Below are 18,288 nucleotides of genomic sequence, written 5' to 3'. Positions count from 1 at the left end.
CTTTTTGCTAGGAATTGCACACTTTTTATCTTTAATCTTGACACCAACCCCATGAGGTGGTATTAATGTCACACGCACCTTACTGTTAAAGACACTGAGCCTTAGACACTTGCCAAGGTCAGGCAGCTCAGAGCATGGCACAGCTGGGATTCAGGCCTAGACAGTGAACTCCCAACAATATGCCTTATCCACGGCAGCAAGCAGGCCGTTTTGAGTTCACTCACGTCACAGAGTAGTAAAGCATAACACGGTACGGCATCCCCCCTTATCCACGGTCAACTGCAGTCTGAAAATATTAAATGCAAAATTCCAGAAACAAACAATTCATAAGTTTTAAATTGCGTGCCATTCTGAGTAGCATGATGAAATCTCTTGCGGTCCTGCTCGGTCCAGCCTGAGATGTGAATCATCCCTTTGTCCGGTGTATCCACATTGTATACACTACTTTCCCAGGAGTCGCGTAGTAGTTGCCTCAGTTATATTTAGCAGTTGTCTCAGTTATAAGACTGAAAAGACATAATGTGTATAGGGTTCGGTACTATCTGAGATCTCAGGCATCCACTGTGGTCTTGAAACGTATCCCCCCAAGGATAAAGAGGGACTACTGTAGTCTATCACATAGATGTTTCATAGCACTAAACCACTGTGGCATTTAAAATAATTTAGGTTGTTTACTATGTCCTAATTATAAACATTGCCACAGCAAACATGTTCATTCACCTGGCAGAGATCCTGGAATGTATGCAGTACAATGCATAATTTCTAATTAATTAACATTTGGATGCATGAACAAAAGCATTTCATTCTTTTGAAGTATTTCCTTAGGACAACTTCCCAAGTGTAGAATTACTGGGTCAAGAGGTTTGAACATTTTTATAACTTGATGGTATGCAAATTGCTTTCCAAAAATATTTTCCCAAATTACCCTGCCTCCAGCAAAGCAAGTGTGGGCCAGCTCCACGCCAGCTCTGTCCTGGAGAAACTGCTGCAGTTTCCCCGCACCGGCAGTGTGAGAAGACAAGTTTACAAATCAGGACAACCACTGCCTACCCATTCTCCCACCAGGCTTCCATACTCTGGAGGTTCAGAAGACAGGCTGTGGCTTCTGTCCTGTCCTGCCTGACTTTCCCTCTGCCATAATCAGGGCTTTGCTGCACCCAGCACTTCAATCCCTAGGACATCCATTTGCAAAGTCACTTGACTCTCCCCATGATTCTCTCTCTCAGGTTGGTACCCTCCATCCCATCTCGAGTTCCTTTGGATTCCACCTGTATAGAGCTGTACCAGGCTCTTGATCCTCATGTTCTTTTCTGCTCCCACCCACTACCCAGGCTAGGCCAGCCTCCTCTCTCACCTGTAACCGCTGCAGTCTCTTCTCTCTATCATGTTCGAAACCCTCCTGCTGCTTGCCTTTCTAAAGCACTGCTCTGCTTGAGTGCCTTTCTCTTGGTTTTCAGTAGTCATCTGCTTCTCCCCCAGTTGCTACAGTGATGGTTTTCAAATAGACATTTAAAGCCTTGGCAGTTTGTCAGGGCCTCCTCTTTCTTCACATCCAGTGTTGGGAGGTGAGAGTGTGGAATCTAGAAGGAGCTGAATAGGGGGCCTCTGTATTCCCCACTACCACCAAATCTGCTTGGCTGTTGTTCGTTTCACTTATTGCATTGCAGTGAGACTGTGATTAAATACTTCTGTGGCTAAAGTTTGAGAATCAAGGCTGACATTCCTCAAGGCTTGGTATCCACCTGCTTTCCTGGCCTGATGTCCTGCCATGCCCCGAGAGACATCTCACCCTGACGTTTCCAGAACATAATGCTCTGCCGTCTCCATGTCCTTAAACAGTCTCCACCCTATCCAGTCTGCTCTCCCCTTTCCCTGGCTGCACCAATTCTCTTTGTCCTCCTTGGCCCTTCTCAAATATCATCATATCTGCCATGCCTTCCTGACACCCAGATGGAGACACTACATCCTACTCTGTGCACCGTATTGTTTCTTGAATATCCCAATCCTTCCCACACTCTGTGATCACGATTTGTATGTACCTGTGTCATCTGCATGATTGTAAGCCCACTGCTACTGGGAATAGGAAGAAGGGCTGTTTTCATCCCCAATGTCTAGTGTAACCCCTGGCAAAAGGTAGACAGTCAACAAATTTTGCTGAAGGATTTAATGAATCAATTTGTCTTTAAGCAAGTATTTTCCATGACTAATGGTTATTCGGCATTTCTTTAGTTTAAACACTAATAGGAATCTCCTTGGTATATGAATTCAGCTTCCCACTAGCATGCATTGAGTGCCCTGTCATGTGCCAGCACCAGGTTCCCTGGAATGGGTTGTACAGACAAGGGGCATAGAAGACCTTGTTCCTGCTTTTAATGAGTTTGCCAACAAGTTATGAAAATAACATAACAGATGGACTGTCTGCCTTTGAGGGGTCACACAAAACATGGTGAGAAACATGGTGAGAAACAATTAGAAAATTTCAACAACCATATGGAATTAGGTTTCTATTTGTCTGTAAAAGGAGCTGGACAGATCTTTTCACCAAATTGATAGGACTGACTTAAAACAGACCAGATAGCATCTGGAAAATTCTGTTTTGAGAGGTCCAGAGAGGGGCCCTTCAATGAGAGAGGCAGATGTCTCTTGGAGCAGTTGAAACTCAGGCTCCAGAGGTCCACTGGACTTGGTGGGGAAAGAGCACAAACACAATGTAAGGATGTGCACAGAGAAGTCAAAGCTTTCAAATTCAAGCTCCATTTCTGAGGTCTTATAGCAGATGCTCCACCTTGCAGGTGATTTGGGGCCAAGCTCCTTCTTACACCTTAATATGTGTCTAGTTCTCTAGCTTTTCTCCTCATCCCAGTCTATCAGCCTTGTCCTGCCTTCATCCTCTATTTTTCTCATGCCTCAAATGCAGCCTTTTTGATATTAATCTGACCCATACTTTTTTCTTCAACATCCCCACCCTGCTGCTTCCTACTACCCTCTGCATGTCTTCTTCAGGACATTGAGAACTACAAAAGACCATGCACAACCATATTGTGGAAATTTATCCTTCCAATCTCTGCAAGACATTGGTTCCAAATTTTCACCACTCCTGTTGAACTCCCCACCCATTCCCTCCCTTCTCTGTCTCAACAGGTGATCTTGGCTCCTCTTTCCTTCCATTACCAAATGGAGGGTTATGAGTGAACTCCCTCATCTCCAGTCCCTGCCTTTCCCATCCTTTCTCCTCTGTGTTCCTGCCTTCTCCCAGAGGAAGAAAAGGGCCCTACCTTTCATCTAGGATGATGCCTTCTTGAACTGTGAGTTCCATTCCTTCTATCTCTTCCAGTACTTACTGTTTCTCTTTGTATCTTAAAATTTTCTCTTTCAATTGAAAGATCCCACGTGGGTCTAGGTCTTTGCCATTTATGAAAGAATAATCTCCCACCTCAGTTATCATGCAAATGACCAACATTTGCCTTCCTTCTCTTTACCATATACTTGTAATAAAAATGTCTACTTCTAGAGAGATGTCTGCCCCACTTCCTCACTTATCACTCACTGCTCAGCCTCTCAACCCATCACAATCTGGTTTCATTAGCCTGCACTTCTTCACTAAATCTGCTCACTAAGATTTCTAGTGCTCTCCTAATGTTCATTCCACACCCTACTTACTGATCTTCTCTGAAGACTGATGTTGTTAATTCTCCTTCCTCTTCAATACTTTCTCCCTACATTGCAATAAATCCAACCATTCCTGTTCTGTGCTCATGTTACTGATGACTCCATTCAAGTGTCTTTGACTGTGCTCCATCTTCCACCTGCTCCTTTGGTGCATCATTTCCTGGGATTCCAACTCAGGCTTCTTTTCTTCTCACTCTAGTATTCTCCTTAGGAAAGTGCATATGATTCCACACATTTAGATATCACCTACAAACTTATAACTTATTAATCTGCATATCTGGTCTAGATCTCTCTCTCTATATATATATGTATGTATATATGTGTATACATATGTGTGTATATATAAATGTGTGTATACACATGTGTGTGTACATATATGTGTATATATTGATATATGTGTATATATGAATATATGTGTGTGTACATATGGATTGATAGATATAATTTATGAAAGATAATCCCCCACCTCAGCTCTCATGCAAATGACCAACATTTGCTTTCCTCTCTTTACTATTATACTCATTAAAAAAGTGTTTTATTTGATCATTATATATGTAGTTATATCATATCTATTTCCATCTTTTCTATCTCTCTCTCTCTGTCTTTCTCCTCTATTCCCATAAGTTCAATGTCTAATGGCAATTCTCCCAGTATCTTCTCTAATCTCATTATCATCCCATCCCTAAATCACTGCTTCTCCTGTAGCCTTCCTCAAAGGCAATAGCTTCATTCCATCGTCAAGCGCCAGGTACTCTCCTAGGCACTGAAAATACAAAGCCATTAATACAAGGTACCTGCACTTAACTAACCCAACTAGCAAAATTGTGAGCATTAGAATTATCCACAAAACTCTTCACTCTCTCCAAATAGGTTGGTACATTCTTTTTTTTTTTTTTTTTTTTTGAGATGGAGTCTTGCTTTGTCATCCAGGCTAGGGTGCAGTGGCGCAATCTTGGCTCACTGAAACCTCCTTCTCCCCGGTTCAAGAGATTCTCCTGCCTAAGCTTCCTGAGTAGCTGGGACTACAGGCGCGTGCCACCACACCTGGCTGATATTTTGTATTTTCAGTAGAGACGGGGTTTTACCATGTTAGCCAGGAAGGTCTCGATTGATCTCCTGACCTCGTGATCCGCCCACCTTGGCCTCCCAAAGTGCTGGATTACAGGCATGAGCCACTGCGCCTGGCCTAGGTTGGTACATTCCAAATATGCTTTAAACAAGCTCCCTATTCTCACTGCTGTTGCCTATATCATTATAATGGTTTCTTTTGCAACTCCGTTTCTTGCAAATTCCTTCCACCAGAATTCACAAAGTCATTCAACAAATGTAGGCTGAGCATTTGCTGTGGGTCAGGCTCTTTGATAGCTAGAGAGTATGATAGGATGAATGAAAAATGGTCTTTGCTTTTAAAAAATTCTCAGGAGAATGGGCTTCCTCCTACTCTCCACCTGGAAACCCAGTCTTCTGAATTTGGATGTCTTCTCAGAGAAAACTGGTCACTCTTTCCTCTACTCATAGAGTTCCCTGTGTGTTCCTTGATGTTATCACTCTCACGTAATTTTATGATGATTCATTTAAACATCCCTCTCTTCCACTGGACTATGGACCCCTCAAAGGTAGACAGTCCATCTGGCTCAGCATCTATGTTCAGAACCTGGTATGTGATGGACCTCAGAGAGCTGTCACTACCTGCTATCTCCCATTCCTCCCATTCTCTGCCCCTTTTCTCTGCTCAGTACTTCCCCAAACCTACTCTTGTCAAGGAGACCAATGGCCTTTACATTTTAAAACCTGAGGTGAAATTCTCTGTCTTCATCTTAACTACTCTATCAGCAGCATGCGGTACAGCAAGCCACCCCCTCCTTCTTGGAACACTCTCTCACGTGGCTTTTGGTACACCAGTCCCTCTTGGTTCTCCATGTGTCTCATCAGATGCTTTTAGCCTCCTCTGAGGATTCTTCCTTTTCTTGCTGTCCTCTAAACGTTGGAGGGTCCCAGGGCCTCCCTTCCTCATCTGCACACTTTCTTATAGTCTCACCACTTTAAATATCACCCATATGATGAAGACTTTGAACTTGACATCTGCAGCCTAGAAATCTGTCAAAGCTATTCTCTCAAAAAGAACCAACCACTGGATGCTCTGGAGACATCAGGACCAACAGTGTCACTTCTTACATGAGAGAAAAATCATCTTTGTTTTTTTTTTAGCTTGGCCAGGTCAGGTTTTGTCACTCTTAATCTCAGATCACATGACGAGTTTGGAATCAGAAACATCCCTGGAACTCCAAAGACCTGGTCCTGAGTTCTACCAATGTCTGACCTCTGGGTCCTAATTGTCACCCCTTTGGCCATTAGCAGAGCATTTCCATCGTAATAGGTATAAATTTTCATGAATTTATTATAATAATTGTAAGTAATATAATTACCATAATGTAATTATAATGTATGTAATATGATAATTATAACTATTAACCAATGTAATTAATGACATTAATTTTATGCTGCGAACTGACCCCAGATACTTTCACATGTGCTATCTCATTTAGTCCTCATGAGAACTCTACAAAGTAAATATTATTGTTCCATTTTACAGATGAGAAAACTTAGACTTGAATCAGGAATTTTTCCGAGGTCATATTTACCCTGTGATTCTATATTCAGTGCTTTATTTCCTTTTAGAGTTTAAAGCTAATGGAATAAAAGTTCAGAGATCATAAAGTCTCAAGGGGGGGTCCTCTAATGCCAGACCATGCCAGCCCATGCCAGCCCCACCTCCCCTATACCATGTTCACCTCATCCCCAGTCCTCAGACCTAAAATTTTGGACCCCATCCTGAACAACCACAGAAGGGTGAGGTCTCACTACCACACTAGTAACTGCCCTAGCTCTTCCCACAATCCATCTCCACCCCTTACCCCTCAACCCCTTCCTTAGATTTGCTGGAAAACTCCAGGAAACTGGGTTGGTTTGGGGAAGTGGAAATAGAAAGAGCAACTGTCACCTCCCTCCCCACCTTGGTCCTCCTTTGTCATCACTCAAACACTCCTAAGATCAGGACAAGAGCCCCTCCCCACCCCGCCTCTAGCCCAGCCCAGGCCTCAGGGAGAGCTCCCCACCCCCATACACACTGTACCTGCCAGCTCAGCACTGATACCTCCTTCCTAGGGTATCAGTTCCAGAAGTGCTCCCCACCCCTGACAGGAGAGGGAAGAGGCTCTGGGAAATGAGTCTTTTAGTGGAAGAAGTGAACCACAAAATAAAAAAGAAATACCTTTCTTTCGGAGCTTGGGGGTTTTCCTCCTGAAATCCCAGCAAACAAGCAGTGCCAGGGCAGGAAAGCCACAGCCCAGTTCCCACCGCGGCATCCTGGGGATGTGAGGCATGGCGGGGCCGAAGACTCACGCCTACGATGAGCCAGCCTCAGGCCTTCCCTCCTCCCCAGACTGGAAGACCTCTCTTCTCTCACTTCCAGATCAGCACATGCTTGCAAATACTGCTCAGGTTCTGACTCCAAAAAGGAAATCATGGGATCTGTCCGCACTTGCCCCAGCCCTCCGGGCCCTCCTTCCCCCAGCACTTCCCCTCCCCACTCACCTTTACACACAGGACTCTCTGGCTTTTAAACAGTGAACATAAAGCTGTCAAGGCCCGCAATAAAAATAAGTGCCTCCTTTTACTTAGCAGCTAATTGTCAACTGCCATTCAGGGGATACCTCCCAGGTGGGTTAAAAAAAATCCCACGTGGGAACCCTTAACAGCATCGTTCTATATATCAAAGTGTCTGGCAGAAACAGAGAATTTCACTTAGTGTTTATGAAGCCAGCTCACCATTCCCTGGAAATGCTTTCAGAGTTGCACATGGCTCGGTGGAGGCCTTCAGAGATAATGATCTTGAAGGTAGGTTGTTGGGTAGACTGAGATGATTTTGTCCTCCTGATGAGCAGATACTGTAAATAGTGCAGCAACCCTATCAGACATGCCCAGGAGACGGCAAACAGGCTCTCAGCATTACAGAGAGACAGGCAAGGTTGTCAGGAAGAGCCCCAGGGCTGTCTCATGCTGCCAACCCAGTGTTTATTCTCCATTCATTAATAGGCCAGGAATCAGGGACTCATCTGACTCCACATTCTCTGTGCATATCAAATTCACTCCCACCTCCTGGCAATGTTACCTCCAAAACATTGTGCAAACCTGTTTGCTTTTCTGCATCTCCACTGCCACCACCCATGTCCAACCCACCATCTGTCCTTTCTGCCTGGACAATGGCTTGAGTTTCATATCTGGTCCCCTGCTTTCATTCTGATCTGCCACCTCCAGCTCAATCCATTTTCCATACAGCAACTAGAATGATCTTTTAAATAGAATCTGATTTTTTTCACCTTCTTCCTTGAAATCCCCAATGACTACCTATAGCTGTTAGGAGGAAGACCAACATCCTTAACAAAGCTATCTCTCCTTTTATTACCCTCCCCTCACTCCAGAGCCTGTCCTTTCTGTCACAGGACCTTTGCACATGCTATTCCCTGTGACTAAGACACCATTCTGCTTCCCCCTTTTCTGTCTAGTTAGCTTCTGCTGGCCTTTCAGAGTTAAGCTTAATCATCACGATTTCAAGGAAGCCTTCCTTGACCTACTTGACAAAGATATTTTTTCCCCATATGGCGTCATGTGTTTTTCCCACATGGCTCTTTTCACAGTTGTAACTACGTTTTCCCTTGGCTCTTTAAAAGTAATTGCTGTGTCTTCTCCTAGCTTGTGAGCTCTTTGAGAGAAAAGACTTTGGCCTTTTTTTCTCTCTCCTCTCTCTCTCTCTCTTTCTCATTGTTGTGCCCCAGTGTTAGAATAGAACTGGGCACATGGCACATATTAAAGACAGAGCTGTTGACCAAATGAATAAATAAGTATCTGTCTGTTGTTAGAAGCTGAGGGCAGGAGAGATGAGGGAATTCATGGAAATAAGTAAAAATCATCTATTTTAATATCGAATGTAGCTGGTGAGAAAGACCAGAACACATGGAATAACAATGACTGCACACCCCTCCAGGCTAAATTGTGCTGTGGATTACGAAATCATGCTCGGAAGGGTGCAGAGAACTTAAAAGAATGAAAGGAGGAAAGAAATCCAAGGTATATCACAATTCAATATTTACATACTGTATGCCTCCTGTTGGCAAACACACAATGATGCTTAAAACACAAGATCTTCTTTTTCAAGATGGCTGACTACAAGCATTTCCAGTAATCTCATCCACTTAGGGGAACCAAGCTAGTGTGCAGACAACCGCACTTTAAATGCAGTGTTCAAGAAAGAACTTGGGAGTTCAACAAAAAAGTGAGAGGAAGCTTTGAAATCCAGGAAGAAAGAAAGCAGGAAGGCTGTATGGCTGAGGCCAGCTGGGAAAGGGGAGCGAATCCCCCAAATGGGAGAGGGTGAGTGAGTGCCTTTCTGCTGTCCACTTTCCCACTGGGGAATTATACAATCCAGGCCGTAGGAGAGCACCTTGACTCTCCCACACCACGAATCTAACTTGGGGAGTGGCAAGAAGACTATGATATGGAACTGCTCCAGGGAATGTCCTACACCCTTTTTGAAACCTGGCTGGCTGCTGTAGGACAACATTCTGGATCAGAGCTCTTACAGACTGTGCATGGGGGAACTTGGGTGGTGCTTGCAGGACTGGGGCTTGAGTGGGGGATGAACCCCTGCAGCCCGCTCTGAGAAGCAAGTGTGGAGTGGGCTCCAGCCACTGGCATTGCAACCAGGCACACCACCATCCCAGGTCCTAAGCAAGAGGAGAGTTGTTGTGGAGGCTTGGTCTGAAGCTGAATGGCATCTCCTATGGCCTAGGACTGAGTTGTGGACTAGATGCAGCCTGCTAGGACTGACTGGGTGGCCAAGTTGGCTGCCATAGCCAGGATGGAGGAGGGAACTTTGCTGGGACTGGGGTGTGAGACGAAAGCAAGGCTCATTCCTGTGGGCCAAAGCAGTGGCCACTGGGACAGCCCTATCCTCCCTATCCTAAGACTTCAGGACAGCAAAGGTTGCCCATCACCAAGGATTTCATAAGCAGCCTAAGGACTTCCTCTACCCCGTAATCAAGGCTGGTGCATGCATTTGCCATTGGAGGGCCTGAGTACAAGCTTGCTTGGTCCAGCTCTGCCCAACTTTGCCCCCTACTCCAAGACAGAGTGTGGGATCCAGGCTCCTGGGTGTTCCACAAGCCAACTACCACCTGGGTTACCCAAATACCTCTTCTGGGGAACAGAGGTCAGGCATAAATCTCCATGCTACCCCCACCGCTTGTTCTTACCTGCAAGCACCATCTACTAGCCTGGAGGCTGGCCCACACAGCCCATTGAAACTTGAAACAACTGCTAACACAAAAGCACTGTGCTTGAGAACTAGAAAAACATTTCATGACCAACTTTACACCCACTGCCCCCACCATCCTTGCTGCCCAAAAGATCAAAAGCCCACTCACCTGCCCAGTACACCACTACTACAATCAGCATCCAAAAAAGCCCCCCACAGGTCCAAGAATCGGCCCGCCTGGAACTGCCAATACACGTACCAGCATATGCTGCCTGAGGTCACAAGGAGAAACACACTTGGCCCACCACTGCTACCACTGAAACCTGAAAAAGTAACCAATAACTGCACCCTAACACACTAAGGAATCCATAGATACCACTAAGTCTATTTATGACCAAGGAAACCATACAGCATCTTCCCCACTGCACACACTAAGAAGCAAAGCCAAATGGCCCTACCCAACCAACATCATAGTCATATCTTCAAGAAAAAATGTCCCCACCCCATAATGAATGTAAATTCAAAAATAAGAGGAAGTGACTATTGCTTCAGATGTGCAGAAATCAATGTAACAACACAGGAAGCACGAAAAAGCAATGTAATATGACACCCTCAAAGGAAAACAATAATTCTCTAGCAATAGCTCCTAACCAAAAAAACTCCTCAAAATCCCAGATAAAGAATTCAAAATATTGATTTTAAGGAAGCCTAATTAGATGCAAGAGAAATCTAAAATCAATACAAATAAATCAGAAAATCAATTCAAGATATGGATGATAAATTTACGAAGAAGATAGATAACTTTTTAAAAATCCAAACAGGAATTCTGGAACAAAATAAATTTATTGGAGGAATTACAGAAAACATTCAAAAGCTGCAACAGTAGACTAGAGCAAGCAAAAGGCAGAATTTCAGAACCTGAATACAAGTATTTTGAAATAATCCAGCTAGGCAAAAATAAAGAAAAAAGAATAAAAAGGAGTGAACAAATTGAGTCATTTGGAACTACATAAACGAACTGGTATAACAGTTCTAAATACATATGCACTCAACACAGAGCATCCAGATTCACGAAACAAATATTACTGACCTAAAACTAAAAAAGAGATTGACAGCAACACAGTAATAGTGGGAACTCAACACCCCATTCTCAGCATTACCCAGATCATCTAGACAGAAAATCAATTAAAAAGTCTTAAATTAGACTTTACACCAAGTGGGATGAATAGACTTTTACAGAACATTCTATATAACAATTGCAAAATATACATTCTTCTCAACAACACAGGGAACATTCTCCAAGACAGGCCACAAAGCAAGTCTCAAAAAATTTTTAAAAACTGAGATCATATCAAGTATCTTCTCAGACCACAGTGGAATAAAACTAGAAATCAATACCAAGAGGAACTTCAAAACTATACAAATACATGGAAACTAAACAACATGCTACCGAATGATCATTGGGTCAATAAAGAAATTAAGATAGAAATCTAAAAATTTTTTAAACAAATGAAAATACAAAAACATACCAAAACCTGTAGGCTACAGCAAAAGCAGTGCAAAGAGGGACGTTAATAGCATTAAATGCCTACATCAAAAAGTAGAAAGAGTACAAATTAACAACCTAACTTCAAACCTCAAGAAACTAGAAAAGCAAGAACAGACCAAACTCAAAATAAGCAGAAGAAAAGAAATAACAAAGGTTAGAGCAGAACTAAATGAAATAGAAACCAAAGAAACAATACAAGGGATCAACAAAATGAAAAGTTGGCTTTTCAAAAAGATAAACAAAATTGTTAGACTTCTAGCTAGACTAACCAAGAAGAAAAGAGATCCAAACAAACAAATCAGAAATGAAAAAGGAGACATTGTAACTAATACCATCGAAATACAAAAGATCATCAGAAATTATTATTAACAACTAGATGCCCACAAACTAGAAAACCTAGAGGAAATGGATAAATTCCTAGAAACATATACCTCCCAAGATTGAAGCAGGAAGAAATAGAAAGTCTGAAGAGACCAACAATGAGTAGTGAGATTGAATCAGTAATAATAAAACTTCCAAAAAAGAAAAACCCAGGACCAGATGGATTTACAGTTGAATTCTACCAAACATACAAAGAAGTTCTAATACCAACTCTCCTGAAACTGTTTCAAAAAACTGAGAAGCAGAGAATTCTCCCTAACTCACTCTACAGGGTCAGTATCACTGTGATACCAAAACCAGACAAGGACATAACAACAACAAAAAAGAAAACTACAGACCAATATCCCTGATGAATATAGACTCAAAAATCCTCAACAAAATACTAACAAACCAAATCCAACAGCACATCAAAAAGATAATACAACATGATCAAATAAGTTTTATATCAGGAATGTAAGGATGATTCAATATACACAAATCAATAAATGTGATACATCACAAAAACAGAATTAAGGCAAAAGCCATATGGTCATCTCAACAGACACAGAAAAAGCATATGATAAAATTCAGCATCTGTTCATAATAAAAATTCTCAACAAACTAGGCATAGGAGGAATGTGCCTCAAAATAATATAGGTCACATGCAACAAATGCACAGCCAGCATCATACTGAATGGGAGAAAGTCGAAAGTATTCCCTCTAAGAACTGGAACAAAACAGGGATGCCAACTTTCACCATTCCTACTCAATAGAATACTGGAAGTCCTACCCAGAGTAATCAGGCAAGAGAAAGAATAAGTGATATCCGAATTGGAAAAGAGGAGGTCAAATTATCCCTATTTGCTGATGATGTGATCTTATATCTAGAAAAACCTAAAGACTCCACAAAAAAACTCAGATCTGATAAATGCATTCAGTAAAGTTTCAGGATACAAAATCAACATACAAAAATCAGTAGCATTTCTATACACCAGTAACGATCTAGCTGAAAACAAAATCAAGAAGGCATTCTGATTTACAATAACTATAGAAAATAAAATACCTAGGAATATACTTAACCAAGGAGATGAAAGATCTCTACAAGGAAAACTACAAAATCACTGACAAAAGAAATTGTAAATGACACAAACAAATAAAAAAATCCCATGTTCATGCATTGGAAGAATCAATATCATTAAAATAATCGTACTACCCAAAGCAATCTACAGATTCAATGCAATTTCTATCAAAATACCAATGTCATTTCTTCACAGAACTAGAAAAAAAAATCCTAAAATTTATATTTAACCAAAAAAAGGGCTCAAATAGCCAAACAAACCCTAAGCACAAAGAACAAGGCTGGAGGCATCATATTACTTGACTTCAAATTATACTACAAGGCTATGGTAACCAAAACAGCATGTCACTGGTATAAAAACAGACACATAGATCAATGGAACAGAATAGAGAACCCAGCAATAAAGCCACATATTTATAGTCAGCTGATCTTTGACAAAGTCTATAAGAACATACCCTGGAGAAAATACACCATTTTCAATAAGTGGTTCTGGGAAAATCTGATTGCCAAATGCTGAAGAATGAAACTGGAGCCCTATCTCTCACCATATACAAAAATCAAGATGATTAAAAACTTAAATGTAAGATCTGAAACTATAAAACCTAGAATAAAGCTAGAATAAAACCAAGGGAAAACTCTTCTGGACATTGGTCTAGGCAAAGAATTCATGAATAAGGCCTCAAAAGCACAGGCCACAAAAATAAAAATAGACAAATAGGACTTAATTAAGCTAAAAAGCTTCTGTACAGCAAAAGAATCAACAGAATGAACAGACAACCTACTAAATGGGAGAAAATAGCTGCAAACTATGCATATGATAAAGGACTAATATCCAGAATCTACAAGGAGCTCAAATAACTCAACAACAATAAAACCAAATAACCCCATTAAAAAGTGGGTAAAGGACATGAGCAGACAATTTGCAAAAGAAAACATACAAATGGCAAACATGCATATGAAAAAAATCCTCAACATTAATAATCATCAGAGAAATGCAAATAAAACCCACAATGAGATCACACCTTACACCAGTCTGAATGGCAATTACCAAAAAGTAAAAAAATAACAGATGTCAGTCAAGATGCAGAGAAAAGGGAACACATACACTGTTGGTGGGAACGTAAATTTGTTCAACCTCTATGGAAAACGGTATGGAGATTTCTCAGAAAACTAAAAATAAAACTATAATTTGATCCAGCAATCCCACTACTGGGTATATACCCAAAGGAAAGGCAATTATTATAACAAAAAGATACCTTCACTTGTATGTTTATCACATGATTATTACAATGGCAAAGATATGGAATCAACCTAACTGTCCATCAACAGATGATCGGATGAAGAAAACATGGTATAAATACACAATGGTATACTTACTGTTCAGCCAAAGAATAGTAAATATGACATCTCAAAGAATGAAATCATGTCTTTTGCAGCAACATCAACGGAACTAGAAGCCATTTTTAAGTGAGAACGAGGCAGACACAGAAAGATATCACATGTTCTGACTTATAAGTGGGAGCTAAGTAACGTGTACACACAGACATAGAGTATGGAATTATGGACAACAGAAACTCAGAAGGATGAGGAGATGGAAGGGGGTGTATGATGAGAAATCACTTAATAGGTACAATATGTGTTATCTGGATGATGGGTACCCTAAAAGACCTGGCCACTACTACACAATCTATGCATGTAACAAAATTGCACCTGTACTCCATAAATTTATACTAATAATAATGATTTCAAAAGCATAGGACCTGTTTCAGGACTTTAAAATTGGGTTGAGTAAAGGAGAACAATGTAATGCATTGTTTCCTCACTCAGCAATAGCCTGAGCAAAACCTCAGATGGCTCATCTCCGGAGGAAGAGGACAAAAGCAGGTCCGGACAGAGTGTGATGATTTGCAATTTGGACTGCTTGCTCCCTGGAGATGGGACAGGGACCAGGTTTCAGTGTGGAGATCCAGAGAAGGCATGCCTGCTTTACTAAAAGGAAGGAGTAGTTTAGAGGAAATGGGCAGGAGTAAGCTGAGAATGAGTTGTCAGAAGTCACAAGCCCTTAGGAAAGGGTGGCAAGAAATTAGCCCACTGATAAGAAAAAGGCTGAAACACCAATGTGCTGCCCTCTAAAGTGAGAGGAACACTCAGAGCCAGCTACAGGCAGGAGGAGCCCTGAGGAAAAAGTTGGGAATGCCGTGAAGACTATGTGGGCCATCTCTCCAGTCAAGGGAGAAAAGGAGCCCAAAAGGGGATGGCAAGCCAGAAGAGGCATCAGCTCTGCACAATTGTTACCAGAGTAACTTCTAAAATTTAAAATTGGGATTCATTCCCTAGGGTGTATAGACGGGCTACAGGTGTCTGAAAATATTTTGCTGTCGAAAGCAAAATTGTTTGTGTCTAGGTATTTTTCTGGGGAGAGTTTCTATAGCTTTCATCAGATTCTCCAAGGGGGGTCTTTGCACCATAAAGAGCTCCACCGAGACTCACCACTGACATACTTGGAGGAAGATATTATAATTATAGAGGACACAACCCATTTACTTAATAATCTCTCAGATAAGCTGATCATCATCTAACAGAGGAGAGCCTACTGAGGGAGCAGAATGTAGTGCTGCTATGGGAAAATGACGTGATTCTTTCACCCATTCGATTAATAAATCTTTATTGAGCACTGTTTACATTCTAGGATAAGGTACTGTACAAAAAAGAGAAAAGCAATTCCTCCAAGTAGATTGAAGCTTTCATTCCAGTGAGGGGAGTCTAGCTAGGAACAAAACAAATGAGTAAAATATTTAGCATGTTAGAAGAGGTTATGTGCCAAGGAGCAAAGCGAGGCAGAACTGAGGGGTAAGGAAGGGGTTCAACGCTAAACAGAATGATAGAGGAAGGCTTACTGAGGTGATGTTTGATCAAAGACCTGAAGACGGTAAGGGACCAAGCCATGCAGCTACCTGGGGAAAGAGGATTCGCAGCGAAGGAAACAGCAAGTGCAAGGGCCTGAAGGCAGGAACACGGGTAGGATGTTTGAGGAGGCTGGTCTGGTGTAGCTAGAGTGAAATGAGCACGGGAGAGCGTTCTAGAAAACAAGGTCAGAGGGGAAATGCGGGAGGGGAGGCGGCGGGCAGACTGTGCACTGTAAGATCATTATAAAGCCATGACTTTTACTCTGCGTGAGAAAGGAAGCTATCGGAGAATGTTGAGATGAGAAGAATCTTGATATGACAGGTTTAACAGGCTCACTCTGGCCGCTCTGTTGAAAACAGACTGTAAGAAGGCAGGGGTGAACGTGTGGAGATGAGTTTCAAGGTTAGTGCTGTAATTTGACAAGAGAGGATTCCATCTCCATTGGGGTGGTAGTAGTGAAGGTGGTGGGAAGGGGGCAGGCTCTGGGTGGAAAAAGAAAGTTTCACAAAGGGCTAGAAAGAGGTGGCAGCAACATGTCTCAGTGACTTCACAATATTTGGGAGGCATGTCTTTCCCATCTAGTCAACCCACGTTAGAGGTTCTTTCCAAGTGGTAACGTGCTGTGGCAAAAGAGCCCTGGCCTTGCCCCTTACCTGCTGGGCCCATGGGACACGTCATTTGTCCCTTTAAGGCCAACATTCCCTAACTTACAAATAGTAAGAACAAATTTCTGATTTGTCCAGTGGCCTCAAATGAGACTCTATACTGTCTTAAAAATGCCCTCACATTCTGGGATCTATGATTTTGGTTAGTAACTTTAAACATGGCTGGGCATGGTGGCTCATGCCTGTAATCCCAGCACTTTGGGAAGCCGAGGCAGTGGATCACCTAAGGTCAGGAGTTCGAGACCAGCCTGGCCAAAACAAGGTGAAACCCTGTCTTTATTAAGTATACAAAAATTAGCTGGGTGTGGTGGCACATGCCTGTAATCCCAGCTGTTCAGAAGGCTGAGGTAGGAGAATTGCTCAAACCCTGGAGGCAGAGGTTTCAGTGAGCCGAGATTGTGCCAGTGCACTCCAGTCTGGGAGACAGAGTGAGACTCCATCTCAAAATAATAATAATAATAATAATAATAATAATAATAATCTGAGATGCTGTATCAGAGGCAACACTGTTCTTTGAATAAGTAAGTGGTGTTGCACTCTGATTTCCCCTTTGCTGGACTTTCCACCGCCTACAGGACTTATGCTTGACTTTCTTCTCAGGGTGGTGGTCTTGGGGTGCAGTGAGGGTGAAATCCCCATGTGTATCATGACAGAGTACAGCAGTTCACTATCTCAAGGCTCAGCCAAGCATCACAGTAGCCACAGAACCTAGTGAAAGTACACGGATACCATTTTGACTCAGAGAGCAGGTGCATGATTAGGCAACATCCACTACCCTTGTCTATGCAGATAGCTTAAAGCACTGGACTGGAGAAAACAGAAAAGGGTGGCTCACAATCTCATAATCCAGCCCAATAAGGATGGTCACAGCTAAGATTTTCCAGCATGTTGCCTAATTATGTACCTGCAGCTCATGTGCTCCCAGAGAAACAGACAGGGTAAAATCAATGCTAATGTCCCCTTTCTTGGTCCCAGACTCTTATAAAACCTCTTGGCAGTTCCTGCTCTTGGTTTCTTTGAGAAGCTAATGTATCTAACCAGCAAATCTTTCTTGGTTTTTTAACATCATTAGATACGATTTCTATTTGTAACCAAATAAACGCTGAAATGTATCAATTAAGATTCCAGGCCAGGCATGGTGGCTCACGCCTGTAATCCCAGCACTTTGGGAGGCTGAGGCAGGTGGATCACAAGGCCAGGATATCGAGACCATCCTGGCCAACATGGTGAAACCCTGTCTCTACTTAAAAAATACAAAAAAAGAATTAGCCAGGCGTGGTGGTGGGCACCTGTAGTCCCAGCTACTCAGGAGGCTGAAGCAGGAGAATGGTGTGAACCCGGGAGGCGGAGCTTGCAGTGAGCCGAGATCACGCCACTGCACTCCATCCTGGGCAACAGACCAAGACTCCATCTTGGAAAAAAAAAAAAGAAAAAGATTCCATAGCAACTTGGGGAAAATGCTTAAGCCCTTCTGAAAAAAGTGTGTAGATGTAAACAGTAGATGAAAGAAAAATATAAAATGCCTCTAGTGGAGTATTTTTTCTTTACTTTCCACAAAATTATTGTGATATTCTTGAAATTTCTGAAAGAAGCTGTTGGCCAGTGAAATAAATATTTAATATTCAAACTACAAAAGCATCCCTAAATGATTTCCAAAATAACAGGCCACACATTCAATACATAATTATATATTTAAGGTTATCTGGAGTTGACACAAGTAGGCGTGCTCCTAAAAAGTTGAAGGAAA

At 42.1% G+C, this 18,288-nt stretch overlaps 1 protein-coding gene across 1 annotated transcript in view; it reads right to left on the bottom strand.

Annotated features, from left to right (window-relative positions):
• The window catches only part of ARHGAP25 (Rho GTPase activating protein 25), a 91,680-nt gene that overhangs the window by 20,574 nt on the left and 52,818 nt on the right, over positions 1-18,288 (bottom strand). The gene's annotated exons all lie outside the window — the stretch shown is intronic.

The sequence above is a fragment of the Nomascus leucogenys genome, chromosome 14, assembly GCF_006542625.1.
Source record: "Nomascus leucogenys isolate Asia chromosome 14, Asia_NLE_v1, whole genome shotgun sequence".
NCBI classification, from domain to species: domain Eukaryota; kingdom Metazoa; phylum Chordata; class Mammalia; order Primates; family Hylobatidae; genus Nomascus; species Nomascus leucogenys.
This window is presented reverse-complemented; position numbering and strand designations above follow the sequence as displayed.